At 33.9% G+C, this 17,171-nt stretch overlaps 1 long non-coding RNA gene across 3 annotated transcripts in view; it reads left to right on the top strand.

Annotated features, from left to right (window-relative positions):
- The window catches only part of LOC145720495 (uncharacterized), a 313,100-nt gene that overhangs the window by 142,849 nt on the left and 153,080 nt on the right, over positions 1–17,171 (top strand). Inside the window, exons 4-5 of one of the 3 annotated variants that reach the window (XR_014143446.1) lie at positions 7,385–7,520; positions 7,779–7,793. The exons of 1 other annotated variant lie outside the window; for it this stretch is intronic. This is a non-coding gene — a long non-coding RNA (uncharacterized LOC145720495). Of the gene's footprint in view, positions 1–7,384; positions 7,521–7,778; positions 7,800–17,171 lie in introns of those variants that run through there. One more of the 3 variants, XR_014143440.1, reaches the window with a different exon arrangement.

Raw genomic sequence — 17,171 nt, 5'->3', positions numbered from 1 at the left:
TTTTTTTTTTTTTAAGATTTTATTTATTTATTTGACAGAGAGACACAGCGAGAGAGGGAACACAAGCAGGGGGAGTGGGAGAGGGAGAAGCAGGCTCCCCGCAGAGCAGGGAGCCCGATGCGGGACTCGATCCCAGGACCCCGGGACCATGACCTGAGCCGAAGGCAGTCGCTTAACCAACTGAGCCACCCAGGCGCCCTCACTGTCTTCTTTATTTACTACTCTCCTGGCCCATTGACCTTAGAACTGGCCAATGTCTTCCCTATCAACTCTATTTCATATTCCTGGAATAATTTCTACTTCATCTTGTTAAATCCAACTCACTCTTCTGGCTTAAAATAAATACCAATTTCTTGGGTCTTTTTCTAATATCTGGCCGGATAAGGACTTATATTTTGTAAACCTAATACTTTTCCTTTGTAATACTTGCAAAAATGCAACTTTGTTCTTATCCATATAAGTATCTTCTAATGATGTAACTCCCTATGTTAGTTTGTGAGGACTGCCACAACAAAATACCAAAAACTGGATGATGTAAATGGCTGAAATTCATTTTCTCCCAGTTCTGGAAGCTAGAAGCCCAAGATCAAGGTGTTATACATATTTGGTCTCTCCTGACATGTCTCTCCTTGGCTTTTGGGCAGCTGCCTCCTTGTTACGTCCTCACATTATCTTTCCAGTGCATGCATCCCTGGTATTTCTTTCTCTTCTTATAAGTACACCAGTTATATTTGATTAAGGCCCATTTAGCCTCATTTTAACCTAATCACCTCTTATAAATATTTTACCTCCCAATATGGTAATATTCTGGAATACTGAAGGTTGGAACTACAACATATATATTTTGGAGGGATACAATTCAGCTCATAACATTCCCTATTTTATTGGGCTTTATGAGATGTGGCACATGACTGTTTTGTCCATGTCTTTATGTAGTTTTTGAATGAATGAATGGAAAATGTATAAATGACCATTTCCGGATAAGTGTAAGTAAGTTACAACTTTACTTTTATTTACAATATAGTCTAAATCAAGCTGACTGCCTCAATTGCTTATAAGCAATTGAACAGCTTAATCAGGTAGAAATATATTCACAATCTAAGACAATGGTAGTTATTTTGAAGCTAACTATAATATTAACGTCACTAAGGTGACAATTTTCTCTGTCATTTCCAATTTTCTCTAGAGATTTTATTTTATTTATTTTATTTTTTTTAAAGATTTTTTTTTTTTATTTATTTGACAGAGAGAGACAAAGTGAGAGAGGGAACACAAGCAAGGGGAGTGGGAGAGGGAGAAGCAGGCTTCCCACGGAGCAGGGAGCCCGATGCGGGGCTCGATCCCAGGACCCTGGGACCATGACCTGAGCCGAAGGCAGACGCTTAACGATTGAGCCACCCAGGCGCCCCTCTCTAGAGATTTTAAAAAGGAATGTTATCAAATAGAAAATTCAGTGTGATTAGATTATGCCAACCCATATGTTCTTGAACTAGGTTTCTGAAGCTGGTTCCTTAAGAGACTTAAGTTTATGCTCTTCTTGAGCTGTCTCTTTGTTAACAGGCAATCATTTATCTGACTGAATTTTTCATAAAAGCTCTTATGTAAAAATTAGCTTTTTAAAGGTTTTCATATTTGTGTCTTGTTTTAAAATACAGAAAATGAATTATATTTTAATAGCATGTAGGCATGCTTAAAAGAATCCAGAAGCACCAGTTAAGGAATATATAAATTACATGAAATGTTCATCTGTAAATGTATTTTTGGTATACATTTTGTTAAAGTATAACATTCATATAGAAAAGTGTTCAAGTGTTAAGTGCACAGCCCAATGCATTTTAATTAAGTAAATCACCAATGTAACCGGCACCCAAATAAGAAATAGAACCAACTCTCTCCCTAATGCCTTCGTCAAGTTGATAACCTCAAGGTTAACACCTACCATAACTTCTATCTCCATAGGGTTTTCTTTAGAGGTTTCAAATTTTATACAATTTAATTAATCATTATGTACCTTTTCCTTATTAGACACAAGTGCTTCTATTATAATTCTTGTATACTTGTTTAGTATAAATATAAACCTATGTTAGACTTACCCTTATTAGTAGAATTTCTCAGTCATAAAATATACATATATTCATTGTTAGTACTAATTCTGCCAATCATTTCCAAAATTTGGCAATGCAATTTCCATTTGGTTCTCTCTCTTTTGAGATAGTCACCCTTGAATCCCAGCCACCATACTTTGAGAAAGTTAAGAAGCTACAACTTTAGTTGAGATCTCACCTGACAGCACACATCGACTACCCAACATAAGTGAGAAAACCCTCAGATGACTCCAACTCCCAACCTTCATGCCAGCCCAATTTATGTCAAGTGGAAAAGAGAAGAATGATCCCCACGGAACATGCTCAAATTTCAGATTAGCAAGAAAATATATATGTTGCCATTGGTTTGATCCACTAAGTTTTAGAGTGATTTGCTATGTAATAATTGATCACTGGAAAGAAGGAAAGCTTGATGATAATGATATGAGGATATTGAAAGACTTATGATGTCTTTATCATTGGGGACATGTCTAGATAGTCATATATTTGGGAACTATGCAACTATGACATTTCCATATATATCTATCAATTTTAAGCTTTATCCTGATACGAAATTTGATATCACACAATTAATTTCTCAAAGTAGACTACCTTTATCAATCATTATTTTTACCAGCAGATTGAAGGGGACTATATAATTTGTACTTTTTACCTTGTAACTTAAAGACAACAGAGTGAACATTTATATATTCTATATTTTTAAGTGTTTTAAAAGCAGGCATTGATTACACTAAGTATTCATACATGAAAACTAGCAATTGCCTTAGTCAAATACTTTTTGTATTTCAAGAACTGTGATACTGGTTTTCCAAAGTGGTTTTAATCTTATGCATTCCTACTGGAAACATTACTCTTGCTCCACTTCTTTGCCAACACTTGGTACTGTCGATCCTTTTAACATCAGCCATTATAGTGGGTGTAGAGTGGTATGTCTTTGTGGTTTTAGTTAACATTTGCCTGATTACTAATGTTCAGCATGTTTTCCTGTCTTTGTTGGCCATTTGTGTATTTTATTTCATGAAGTATTTCATCAGATATTTTGCACATTTTTATTGGGTTATCTATTTTTGAGGTCTAAGAGTTTTAGGTATTTTAGATGCTAATAGTTTGTCAGATACATGTATTATGAATATTTTCACCCCATCTATAGCTTTTTCATTTTTTTTAAATTTATCTTTCTCAGAGCAGAATGGTTTAGTATCAGTGAACTCCAATTTTTATTTTCTTCTTTTATGGTCTGGAACTTTTTTTGTTTGGTTTTGCATTGTTTTATTATTTTGCTCACTCCATGGTTATGAAGAGATGTTCCTATGTTTTCCTCTAGAAAGTTAATAGTTTTAGTTTTTAACCCTTCATGTTGCTTCATTTTGAGTTTTTGTTGGGATACCAGGTTTTTAGCACTATTTGTTAAAACACTAACTTTTGACATCAGTTCACATTATGGGTCTACATCAGATTCTATTCTGTTTGATCAATCTGTACACCCTTAATACAACCAAACTGTATTGATTACTATAGCAAAATAATAAAACATTCAGAAAGGTTTTGACAATTCAATGTCTTTTGCGTTCCTATACCAGTTTTGCTATTGATTTGTTATTTTCTACATTAAACCTGGTGAGACTTTGACCAAGATTGCATTAAATCTATACTTCAAGTTGGGGACCATTGTTATCTTAACAATATCAATTTTTTTGCTACATTTATTTATGTGCTCATCAATTTCTCTCAGCAATGTTTTGTAGTTTTCAAGTTTGGATCTTGCACGCATTTTTTTTTAATTTTATTATTTATGTTAATCACCATACATTACATCATTAGTTTTTGATGTAGTGTTCCATGATTCATTGTTTGCATATAACACCCAGTGCTCTATTCCGTACGTGCCCTCTTTAATACCCATCACCAGGCTATCCCATCCCCCCACCCCCCTCCCCTCTAGAACCCTCAGTTTGTTTCTCAGAGTCCATAGTCTCTCATGGTTTGTCTCCCCCACCGATTTCCCCCCCTTCATTTCTCCCTTCCTACTATCTTCTTTTTTTTTTTTTTTTTTTAACATATAATGTATTGTTTCAGAGGTACAGGTCTGCGATTCAACAGTCTTACACAATTCATAGCACTCACCATAGCACATACCCTCCCCAATGTCTATCACCCAGCCACCCCATCCCCCCAAAGATACAAATGGATCTTGCATGTATTTTGTTAAAATTTTCTGTATTTGATTTTTGATAGTATTATGACTAAAACCTTTAAAAATTTCTTTCTGATTGTTGCTAATATATAGAAATATAATTGATATTTTATATTTGATTTGTCTTCTGTAGCCTTCCTCACTCATTAACTCACTTCTAAAACTCTATAATTAAGTCTAGCAGTTTTTTTCTTGTTGTTACTGTTTTTTAAGGAGTTTCTACATACCCATTTCTGTCTCTTGGCATGTCTAGAAACTTTTTATACTCAAAAATGTAAATATTGTTATGGGGCACCTGGGTGGCTCAGTCAGTTAAGTGGCTGCCTTCAGCTCAGGTCATGATCCCAGGGTCCTGGGATCGAGTCCCACATTGGGTTCCTTGCTCAGCGGGGAGCCTGCTTCTCCCTCTCCTTCTGCCCCTCCCCTGTGCTCTCTTTCTCTCTCTGTCTTAAAAAAAATAAACAAATAAATAAATAAAAACTAAATATTGTTTTTAAATGTTTAAAACATTTTGTTATGTTTTCCATTATAAAAGGAAATTTGGGCCTTTTAAGGCAATTAAATTATTTGCAAATCATTTTGATTCATTTGGGATCTGTTTTTAAATGTTGCTAACACATGACTAAAATAGATGTTACTCCAGGGATAGATATTCAGCCTTAAACTGAAGTGTGCCTCCTTGAAGTCATTACTGAATATCCCAGCTGATGTCCAAGGCTCTCCAACCTGGCTGGTCAGAGCTTGCAACGCTCTCCAACCTGTGTGACCTCTGGGAATGATTCAGCTTAAAGCTTCCTATTTTTTGTGTGCATCTGTCTTGTGGGGTGGGGGGTGGAATTGTACTTAATGCATGTGCAGTACAATATATAGCAAAGATTATCTGCACATCTCTGAGGCTCTTTTTCTATGTATCTTCTTTTTGGAACCCTGCCCTATAATTCCAGCTGCCTCAGCCTCCCCAAATGCCAATTATCTCTTAAATTAGTGAGAATGCCAGGCTCTTTTTGAGTACTTGCTCCTTGTCCTTGAATTTCTGAAATTGCCTTCAGGCATAAAGCCAAGGCTATGGGAGAGTGTACTTCCTTTGTTTCCATCTCTCAGGAATAACAATCTGGTGCTTTCTCTGTCCAAAGTCTGCTAACAGTTGTTTCATATAGCTTTATAATTGTGTATGGTGAGAGTTCAAGTTGTAAACATTCTATTCCAGCATGGCAGCATGGCCAGGAAGTTAAGTCCCCAAATGTAGTTTATAATAATAATAATAATAATAATAAAGTATTCAAGTTGTCTAATTTAATTGAATTATGTCAAACTAATAAATACAAATTAATATTCCAATATCAGACTAACATCACTTTAACTGAATATGTCTCTAAATTTTAAAATAATTGGTTGACCATGCTATGTATGTATAAATAAAGATAGAAAAAGAGGTAGAGAGATAGATATAGATATGCTTGCAATGGAAGGAGGATTTGATATTTTCTTATTTTAACCAATTATTGCCTACCAAAAAAACATTTAATACTATGATGATGACAATGAATATATTTTGAAAGAGTGTGGTGATTATAAAAATACTAAACAAAGGACTAATAATCATATTGCATTTTGGAAAGAGGTTAAAAACTCATATTGCATCTAAATGATAGTGAAATAAACCATGATAAAAGCAGTTTTCTTTTTTTTGCAAAAGATAGGCTGTCCTTTCAGTGGCACAAATTTATTTGCTGATTTTTTCCCATTATCTTCCTGTGACTATCATTATTTGTACTTTTATAATCAATTAGTGCTTAACTCTCTTATTTTAAACCAAGAACATATATTAATTGTTCTGTAAGTGGAAGTGAGGATGTATACAGTAGAAAAAAGTGAGGGGCAACATGAGCTATATTCTTATTACATATAATGATACAAAATATCTGTTTGTCTAGATCAATAACTTAAGAAAACTATCTTTATTTATTCAAAGTAAAATTGGAAAATTTTTCTCTTGTTTGTGGGTACAATCATCAGCTGCAGAAATTGTCCCCAGACTAATCCTCTCCTTTCTACAGACTTCACAACTTTTTATCCAAGAGAACAATTTTCAATAATCTCTTTTGTTACAATACCAGGGAATATTATTTACTGTATTCACAATAGCAGTCAAGCCAGCACACGGGAACAAAAAAATATATATTTCAATAGTAAGATATGGTGACAAGGTATAATACTGGAGTTTTGATCTGACACTCAACATTTAAATATACATTATGGTTTAGTTGCTGTATTGATAGGACTATAGGGAAATTAAGATATGAAAGTGGAATGGTGTGAGAAATGAAATTGTAAATATGAATAGGAAAAAACATGAATTGTTTCAACAAAATAGAAGTCTATTTATGATGTATTATTGCCACATCTTAATTCATTATCTACCATTCTATTTTGACCTAACCAAGAGTATTTGAAATATTTTAGGGAAGTTGTATATGTCATATATGAAGAGGTGTGTGTGTGTGTGCACAAACATTAATACAATATGAAAAAGAGATAAAGATAGTGTATGTAACAGTAAGCAAATGGCATTACTCGTTCTGAAGATTCCTTTTTTTTAAAGCTTTTATTTTTTAAGTAATCTCTACACCTAACATGGGGCTGGAATTTATAACCCCAAGATCAAGATTTGCATGCTCTATTGACTGAGCCAGCCAGTTGCTCCTGAAGATTCTTTTATGAAAGTATTTTAGATATTTCCCCAAATATGTTATATTTGCCCTCAAAAATAATGTCCAACTCTATCCATATTTTTATTGCAAAGAAGAGCAATGTAGATAGATATAAAATAGGCTAATGTAGTTCATTAGTGACTGAATTATGTCCTCCCCAAATCCATATGTTGAAGTCCTAACCCCCAATGTGATCTGTATTCTGGAGATGGGGCCTTTAGAAAGATAATTAAGCTTAAATGAGATCATAAGGATGGAGACCTAGTCCCCATAGGGCTGTTGTCCTTATAAGAAGAGGAAGAGATACCAGAGCTCTCTCTCTCTCTTTCTCTTTCTTTTCCCTACTTTCTCTCTCTCACCACACATGTACACAGGAAAAAACATGTGATGATTTATAGAGAATGGTCCACAAGCCAGGAAGAGATCTCACCAGAAAACAACCATGCTGACACCTTAATTTTGGTCTTCTAAACTCCAGATCTATAAGAAAAGAAATTTGTCTCATTTAAGGTACCCAGTCTTTGATATTATTTTATGGCAGCCTGAGCAGATTAACACATAAGTCAACGCTATCCTTATGTTCAAAGCATTGGTAAATAAATCATCAATATTAAATTTATTGCCAAATGATTCCAATCCATGCAAAAAGAAGTCTAGGATATTTTCAAATATGAACTACAATAGTTTTTGTACCATTTAATTATAATACTTAAGCACTTTATTTTTCACTCTATCCCTTCTGTCTTTAAGATTGTTATCTTTTTATAGGAAATTACATTTGAAACCAGACTTTGCCACTGATAATGATCAATTATTTGAGGTAAGAACTGGCCACAGTAACCATTCAATGATCATCAAATTTCTGTAACTCAGCATCTTTTCTTCCAGAAACAAAATGGGCCATGCTTCATGAGATACCAGGCCACCTTTTTTTATAGTTCTTATATGTGTCTGTATTATTTTAAAAGCATCATTTTAAATACCAATGAGTTCTATTACTATGTATGGCAGAGGACTGATAGTTAACTATGTTCTATGATAGCTGCATTAAAAATTAGAAGTATAAAACAAATGAAGAGACTTATTTTAAAGCCTATTAAGTAATCAATTTCACCCCCTGAGCTTTGTGAATGTTGGTAGTAAGTTAACAATATTTTGAAATAACCTTATTGGCCACTGAAGATTTATCTTAAGATAGTAAGTTCCTCAAAATTATCATATTGTGAAATATATCATTTGAAAAAAAAAAGAAGAATTAAACATGAAACAGTTTCTGTAAAACACTTATTAAAAGAAATTCTTAAAGCTGCTTTAGGATTAATCCAGAGTAAAACTTGCCAGTCCTGCCGACCACTCACAGGCATTCAAGATCCCATGGCATTCTTTAAAATTGCAGAGGTATTAACCCTGCAGTTCTGGCCTTACTCCAAATCTATTAATTAAATCCCCCTTACCTTATATTCCCCACATATTTCCAATTAGGAAAATTATTCTTCATTTCTCTTTGATATTGCTATTGGGAAATGTTCTGGCACAAATCTCCTGTATCTGTTCTCCCTTGGAATTTAACTTCAACACAGCTTGAAATTTGGGATGAATGACATCTTTATATTTAAGGTATTCTGCCCTCTAATAAACTGGCAACATGTACCATCGGACATTTCATAGAACATGCTGCTTAGATAAAACATGGCATCTTGCTTATATATTTTTTTAATTTCTTAATCATAAAACATCATCAAAGAATAAAAGTAAATGGCAACTTCCAGGATATGTTAATGTACGGGGAGGAATTTCCTGACAAGAAAGCAGAAGTTATGCTAATCAAAACAGAGAGAGGAATTGCCAAGCCTTTTCTTTTTTTTTCACTTTTAAACCTCTACAGCTGGCTATGTGGGGGAAAGAACAGATGGGATGAATTATATATTTAAACAGCCTTTGACAACACGTCAAACACCTTGGCTTTTGCTCTGTAAATGGAACTTAACTATTTTCTACTTATGGCAGTCATAATACTCCTTGCATTTTATTAAAATGTTATAGACTAGATAAGCAATAAAATATATATTAAAGATTTTAGGTTGTGCATTACAATGACAAAGTGATATCTAAACATAAAATAGAATACTAAACATTCTATTTTAAATTAATAAACAAGCAATTCATTTTTTATTCTCTGAAAAATGTGTTATCCTATTGCACTGGTTGAAAATTATCCCTTTTCATCTCTTAACACTAGAACTATTTCTAAGTCAATGCTTATTTCAGGAATTTATTCACTATTTGAGATGTGAGCATGACACAGAGTTGCTTCCAGCAAGAATCTTCTTGGATTTCTGACAGGCCTAAGTGATTTGCAAGTGGAGTTTGATGGTGTATTGTAAAAAAAAAACTTGAGATGGATTTATCCATTCATTCATTAACCCAACAAATATGATTTGAGTACCAGCCATGTAATAGTTATGAATCTAGGAACAAAACGAAGTCCTTAACCTCAAGATTCTTATATTTTACTGGATAAGAAAGACCGTAGGGGTACCTGGGTGGCTCAGTTGGTTAAGCAACTGCCTTCAGCTCAGGTCATGATCCCAGAGACCTGGGATCGAGCCCTGCATGGGGCTCTCCACTCAGGGGCGAGTTTGCTTCTGCCTCTCCCTCTGTGATCTCTCTCGCTTTCACTCTCTCTCAAATAAATAAATAGATAAAATCTTTAAAAAGAGAAAGACTGTAAAGACCTAAACAAATAAATATGTAAGATTAGGTGGTTATAAGAGCTGTGAAGAAAAGACAAAAATAGACAGTTGAAGAAAAAAAATTTGCTTAAGGTGGTCAGAAATGATCTATTTGAGAAGTTGCTATTTGAACAGAAACATGAAAAAAGTGGAAGAGTGAGCAATGTAGAACATATGGAGAAAATTTCCAAACAGTGAAGCAGTATGTGCAAAATACCTGAGACTGAAGAATGATTTCTCTGTTCAAGGAATTGTGTGGAAAACACTGGGCCTGCATTAAAGTCGGCACGGAAAGAGAAGAAATGCCCTATAGGACATTTTTAAGGCATTAGCTTTTCTCTGTGTGTTCAACATAGAGTACAGGGGTAAGGTGGACAAGGAGTTTTATAATAAGCTGTTGCAATAACTCAGGTTTGAAATGATGGTGGTTTGGACCAGTGTTGAGTGATGACAATGGTAAACAATGGTTAGAATCTGGAGGTAATTTGAAGGTAAAAACCACAAGTGACCTGAGGGATTAAATGTGTATATAAGAGAACAAGAAGACTGATCACTCTGAGGATTTTGTCCTTTGCAATTGAAAGAATAAAATTATAATTTAATGAGATGGGTAAAAGAGGGTAGGGTAGTTTGAATAATCCTCCCCCCAAATTCGCGTCCACATGGAATGTCAAAATGTGACCTTATTTGGAAATGAGTTAATACTGAATTAGATGAGTCCTGAACCTAATGACAGTGTCCTTATAAAAGATAAAGTACAGAGACACACAGGGAAGCAGGGAATGTAAAGATGGAAGCAGGGATTGGAGTGATGTGTCTACAAGCCAAAGGATATCAAAGATTGCTGGCAAGCAACTGAAGTTAGGAGAAATGCATGGAGCAGATTTACCCTTAGAGCCTCTAGAAAACAAACAAACAAACAAACAAACAAAAACCTGCCAACACCTTGGATTCAGACTTCTCTCTCTAGAACTGTGAGAGAATAAATTTCTATTGTTTTCAGCCACCAAGTTCAGGGTAATTTCTTATGGCAGTCCTAGGAAACAGATCCAGACGGGAAGGAGAAATGAGGAGTTTGTGAGAAATTAGGAGTTTGATTTTTTGCATATCAATTTGAGATACTCATCATAGATCTCAGAAGAGATGTCAAACTGGCAAAGGTGGTCATAAGAGTGTAGAGTTCAGAGGTGAAATTAGGCCAAATATAATTATTTATGACTCATTAGGACATAGTTGATATTTATAGTTGTCAGCAAATGAAACCACCTGTGGGATGAGTGTAACTGTGAAGAAAATTGATAAAATGACTGAGTTGTTGGATATTTCAACATTTACTATTTGAAGAACTAAGGAACCAGCAAGCAAGTGGGAAGGAATAAAAGATAAGTGAAGAGTTTGAAGAAGAAAATTCTTTGCCAAATGTTAACAGGTCAAGTAAGATGGATGATGGGAATTGGATATTGAGTCTAGCAATATGGAGATTGCTGTTGACCTTTTCAACAACTATTTTATTTTTTTTTATTTTTATTTTTTTTTAAGATTTTATTTATTTATTTGACAGAGACAGAGACAGTGAGAGCAGGAACACAAGCAGGGGGAGTGGGAGAGGGAGAAGCAGGCTTCCTGCTGAGCCGGGAGCCCGATGTGGGACTCGATCCCAGGACCCTGGGATCATGACCTGAGCCGAAGGCAGTTGCTTAACCAACTGAGCCACCCAGGCGCCCTCAACAACTATTTTAATGAAGTACTGGCAGGAAAGACCCTAACTGGTTTGGGTCCCAAAGGAAAAGACCAAGAGTGAATTCAAATTTCAAGTTTTAAAGCTTGGCAAATTGGGGAGTTTGTCTTGAGGGGAACAGAAAAATGGAACAGAAGCTTGAGGTGGATGCAGGTTCACACATTTAAGGGTTAAATATCCTAGCTCACAATAATACAAATAAATATTTGCTCTATTAAAATTTTGAAGCCATGCTAATATGTATAGTGAACCATAGATTTCTTGGGAAATTTAAATGTTGACATAATTGCAAGGAGAAAAATCTGTCTCACATTTATTTGGTTACAAATAAATAACAGTATAACCTTGCATTTTGTCCAATTTCATAATAAGTAAATGAAAAAATGTACATAAAATAAAAATGAAAAATATGAGGCAAAATATTAAAATTTCTTCTAGTATGGCTTTAAAAAAGAGAAAAAAAAGCTCGTGTCCAAAATTTGATACAGAACTGTTATGAGAGCTAATTTGTTAGCTTAATATTTCCAAATCAATGGAGTATTTTGTGTCGATTTCATAAAATATTGCTTTAAATCATATTCACTTATTCACTATTTGATGCTATTCTTTATTAATTCTTTCTAGAAAGTGTATTTTTTCTCAGTTCAATTTATTTTTCTTTTTAATACCAGTAGAAATACTTCTATATTTTGTTTTTTTATTTATGAAAAAATGCTCTGCAAAATTTTAGCCAAGATCAATTGCATTGCATTTATGCTGTTTTTGTGATAAGTATGTATGGAATGAAAAACAATAGTAAATTTGTTCCTTGGAAAAAAATCATAGTCTATGCTCTAAAATATTTTTAGTGCTACACTATTATTCAAGAGTAGATCAGGGCGCCTGGGTGGCTCAGTCGGTTAAGTGTCTGCCTTCTGCTCAGGTCATGATCCCAGAGTCCTGGGATCGAGCCCCACATCGGGCTCTCCGCTCAGCGGGAAGCCTGCTTCTCCCTCTCCCACTCCCCCTGCTTGTATTCCTTCTCTCACTTTGTCTCTCTCTGTCAAATAAATAAATGAACTCTTAAAAAAAAAAGAGTAGATCAGTGTATTTATTGCTAACCAATTGTTTCACATCTTTAGTATTTTGTGTCCCATATACTTTCTGTGCCTGTTTTGACAGATTAAATAAGTAGAGTACAATAAGCAATGAAGTAAAAATTGTTGAATAAAAGTGGAGAGTTAAAGAGAAAAATGGACATATATCATTTTGATTTTGGTAAAACAGACTTTTTTCAATTCCATAAAATTATATTGTACAAGAACTTGAAACACTGGTATAACATGTACTGTTGTCTGCCAAATAATCGAATCTCTAATTTTAGAAAACCATTAGTATAAGAGAAAGAAATTACATTACTTATGAAGAACATAACTTCTTCCATTTTTAATTAAGTCTTTATTATTAAAATTAATTTGTTAATTTTTAGATGGAAGAAACACATTTACTCTCATTCACTGCACTTACGTAAAAGAGAATAAAACAGAATAATCCCAAATAGACGCAGAGGCAAAATTTTTGTTGTCACAGGTCCCTCTCTCTCAGTCATATGCCCTACATATTTAATCAGCTAGATCTCTTCAAAGTCTGGTATTTGTCTCTGTAATCTCAGATATCCTCATTGTATGTTAGGTTTCCTCCTCTTCTTCCATAATTGGAAAGTACCTCCATACAGAAATTGGGACTATTTTAGGACTCACCTTCTCTTATTTTAGGGATCATCATTCTGTATTGACTTGTCCCATTTTCTTCTTTTCTTTTTAAGATTTATTTATTTATTTTAGAGAGAAAGAGAGAGAGAGCGGGGGGGGGGGGTTAGCAGGGGGAGAGGGAGTGAGACAATTCCCAGCAGACTCCCTGCAGAGTGAGGAGCTGGATAGGGGGCTCGACTCCACAACCCTCAGATCATGACCTGAGCTGAAATCAAGAGTCAAATACTTAACCAACTGAGCCACCCAGATGCTCCCCCATTTTCTAAATAAATTTTAATGTAAAAATATGGTAAATACCCAAGTCAACAGAAATTCTATATTGATTAATTTTCTTTATCATGTACATGCCCCACGGGCCCTCTTCATTATATCTGCATCAAGATCCATTTATCATCTATATTAACAAAAGCTCATCCTTAAAATGAATAAGGAATCAAATTATTTTAGCTTCTTTAATTATCATGCAAATTTCCTTCTATATATTTTCAGATAGATTTTTGTGATGTATACAAGTAACTCTATACCTTTTAGTTTTAAATAATTTGCACATTTGTTTACCTATAATAGACAAGATTCCTAAAAAATGAGGTATTTTATAGATAGTTTAAATCATAACCTGTCCTTAACCTACAAAGAGAGAAAGGGAAAGAATAAATTACCAAGAAAAATATTAATTTGACTAAGAAGTAAAGGTCAGAGAAATTGAACAAAGCAAAGAAATTTAAAAACAATTCCTGCACAAATGATGCGTTATACTCGTGTTTCTCTGTATTGACTTTGTAAGTACCTTTCTTCCTGAAAAACCCTGCCCCCTCTCTTATATCAATCTAAATCCTGGACTTCCTTTATGGGGACCTTTATTTCTTTATCTCTATGAGTAGTTCCTGAAATCATCACTCACTGTGATCTCCCTTTTCTGAATGCTTATAGATCTTGAAGTTGTACCAATCCATCTACCACCTGACTACATGTTACCTTGTATTGTTCTTTAGTTCTTTGTATTGATTTTAAGTTGTTTCTTGAATGTCTACTGTTAAATTGTAAGTGCCTTCAAGTGTCAGGTACACAACAGCTGCTTAAAAAAATTCTCAGTGATTCCAGAAGAATCAAACATGTAGAAAATTTAAAGAATGGTTTCAATCAACTGAGATTTTGGTGAACAGAGTAACAGTCAATTTACTGTACTATAATAACATTCTTGAATCAAAATCAAAGCCTCAGTATGAAACATAGGTAAGACCCTAGGAAAGCAAGATATTTTGTCTCTGGCTAAACCTGACTATTCCTCTCTTACATGTTCCTGCAACTATTCAGAATTCCAGTGAAGGCTGCCTTTTTCTGAAATGTCCCCCTATTAAACTGCAATTACCCCTTACTTTTCAAACCTTCAAACACTGAACTCCCTCACTAGAGACAGATTATTTTAGTTTCAGAGAAGAAAATAAACAAATGAAGAGGTTAAATTAGTTCCGATAACGTGAGTGGTTGTTAGGTTGTGTTCATTCTAGCTGTGCATTTGCCTTGGAAGTGACATTTACAGTGGTGTCACATCAGAGCAGAGTCATCTCAACTGCATGTGTTTTATGAGTGCACTGTGCTCTGTCCTCACCCTGGGTGTTTCTGCTTTCTGTTCTTAATGCCCAGAATACTCTTTCCCTTCTTTCCTTTCACAAATGTTTTTTGAGCAAATGAATACATCTCTCTTGTTCTCTCTCTATATATATACACACACACACAATTTATATATATATGATAAATGATGGGTTCATATCTGGTGAGGTTTAAGGTCCCTTTTAATTCTAAAATTCTCCTATTTAATTCTAAAATTCTATAATAGAATAGCTACATTGTGGTGACTGCTTGCTATATTCCAGGAATTCTAAGTATTTATTATAGGCAAGTATTATTACATCTGTATGATGAGGAACTTGAAATTCAGAAAAGAAAATTAAATGGTATAATTTCAAATAGTCCATGGATGGATTATGAGCTATCTTTTCACTAGATTACACTGAATCCTTTTATCTTTCACGCCATTCAAATGTTTCATCCAATCAAATACACAAATACTGCATTTCCTCAGTTTGACTGCAGTGTGTGTGTGTGTGTGTGTGTGTGTGTGTACATGTGCATGTAGAAAAAAAAAATAAAGCCAGATTGGAATGTCATTAGTGCTGCTTTGCAGAAGGGTGGCATAAATATTCAAGAGGACAACAAAATTTCCAAGGTGCTTCTTCTCCTGAGACTGGAAAAGAAGAAAGGATAACTGAAATTCTAAAGACATTGTCAAACTGCCAGTTCCTTTTTTCATAGGATAGAGGTCTGAGTTATGGCCTTATTTTATGTGTGTATGGTTGTTTTTCAAAGTTGTGCAAATTAAATCAGGATTTAATAATGTAAAGATAGAAAGAACCCAGGAAGTAAAATAGAAATGGGATTAATTTGTTCTGCACAATAATAAAAATGATTAAAAAAACACAAAACCTGAATCCCCAGGGAGCCTGAAGTTAGGAAGAATGAGCAAAGTCATAACCAAGTAAGGACAAAAAACAACATGGTTAGAGTTGAAGCTTGTGATCAGACCCAGTGCAAAGGTAAGTGACAGAATTTCAAGAACAGGGATATATACTATTCTTAGTGTAGTATATGTCATTTTGAGTTTGGGTCACAAAAACCCCAGATAGTGAGTGAAGCATACCACACACTCAAGTGTCTTGTGGGAACACTTTCAGAGAACCAAAGAAAAGTGGCTGGTTTCCATATCTCAGATCATGATAGAGGAGAAGAAGAAAGAATGTAATAAGAATAAAGTTGAAGCAAGGACAGAGGTCGCAAAAATAGGAATTTTCCTTCATAGGTTATAAGGATAGTTGGATTGGAGCTGTCCAAACAAAACTGTCTCAGAAGATGGTAGAGGTTATAAGGAAGTTGAGAGAGCATAGCCAGTATTTGCATCCTGAAATAACCATTCATGCAGATGTAATTGCTGACTGCTGTGTGTTTGTATATTTGGCAGACTCTTCTCTTCAATTGATCCCTACCATTTTCTGCTGGGATAAATTTAAATAGATATATTTAACTTTATATATGCATATATAATAAAATATAAAATTTTATATTTTATATATATACTTAACTTTATAAATATATATAATGTATAATTTATCTACTTAACTTTATCCCAGAAATATATATATATATTTATTTATATTTACCATATTATATTTTGTATATATATTCACTATATATAATATGGTATATATACTAAGTATTATATACCACATACATATTCACACATGCACACACATATACAGACATCCCAGTGGGCAAAAAATAAAGCTTTTATATTCTAGTTAATTTAAGATTTCTCTTGGAAACTAGCCAAAAATTCATGTTCCAAGGCCACTGATTAAATTCTGATTAAGTAAAGTCTGGACTGACATTAGGTTCAGGAATCTGTGCTATAAGAATAAACAGTCAGGTTTCAAGAAACTGAAAATAATGCTTCTTTACAATAATTAGAGATAAAGGTCCAACTACAGTCACACTTGCATGGCTATTTTTCATAATGATTTTTTAAATTACATTTTGTTTAATTTATTACATTTACTTTTTCTCTATTATGTAATTGTGTTATTAACAAATAATCATGTTGACTCATGCTTTTCAATTTCTTGCTATCTCGAGAGTTAGAGCAATTTTGATTCTGAGACTTAGATTTATTTATGTAACTTAGAATACTAGTTAGTTTCTTGGCAATTTATTTTACCCTTTGGAGACTGAGTTTAAAAATGTTTCTGAATATGGCATTTTTTTATTATTATCATTAGTATATTAAAATGTTTATCATTTATTTGTGCACATTGTGCTAAGCACCATTTTAGAAACTTTATATGTTATTTTTAACCTTTTCAACAAATATTTTCCAAGATTCAGAATT

Source organism: Leptonychotes weddellii, chromosome 3 (assembly GCF_054177405.1).
Source record: "Leptonychotes weddellii isolate Sample4059 chromosome 3, ASM5417740v2, whole genome shotgun sequence".
NCBI classification, from domain to species: domain Eukaryota; kingdom Metazoa; phylum Chordata; class Mammalia; order Carnivora; family Phocidae; genus Leptonychotes; species Leptonychotes weddellii.
This window is presented reverse-complemented; position numbering and strand designations above follow the sequence as displayed.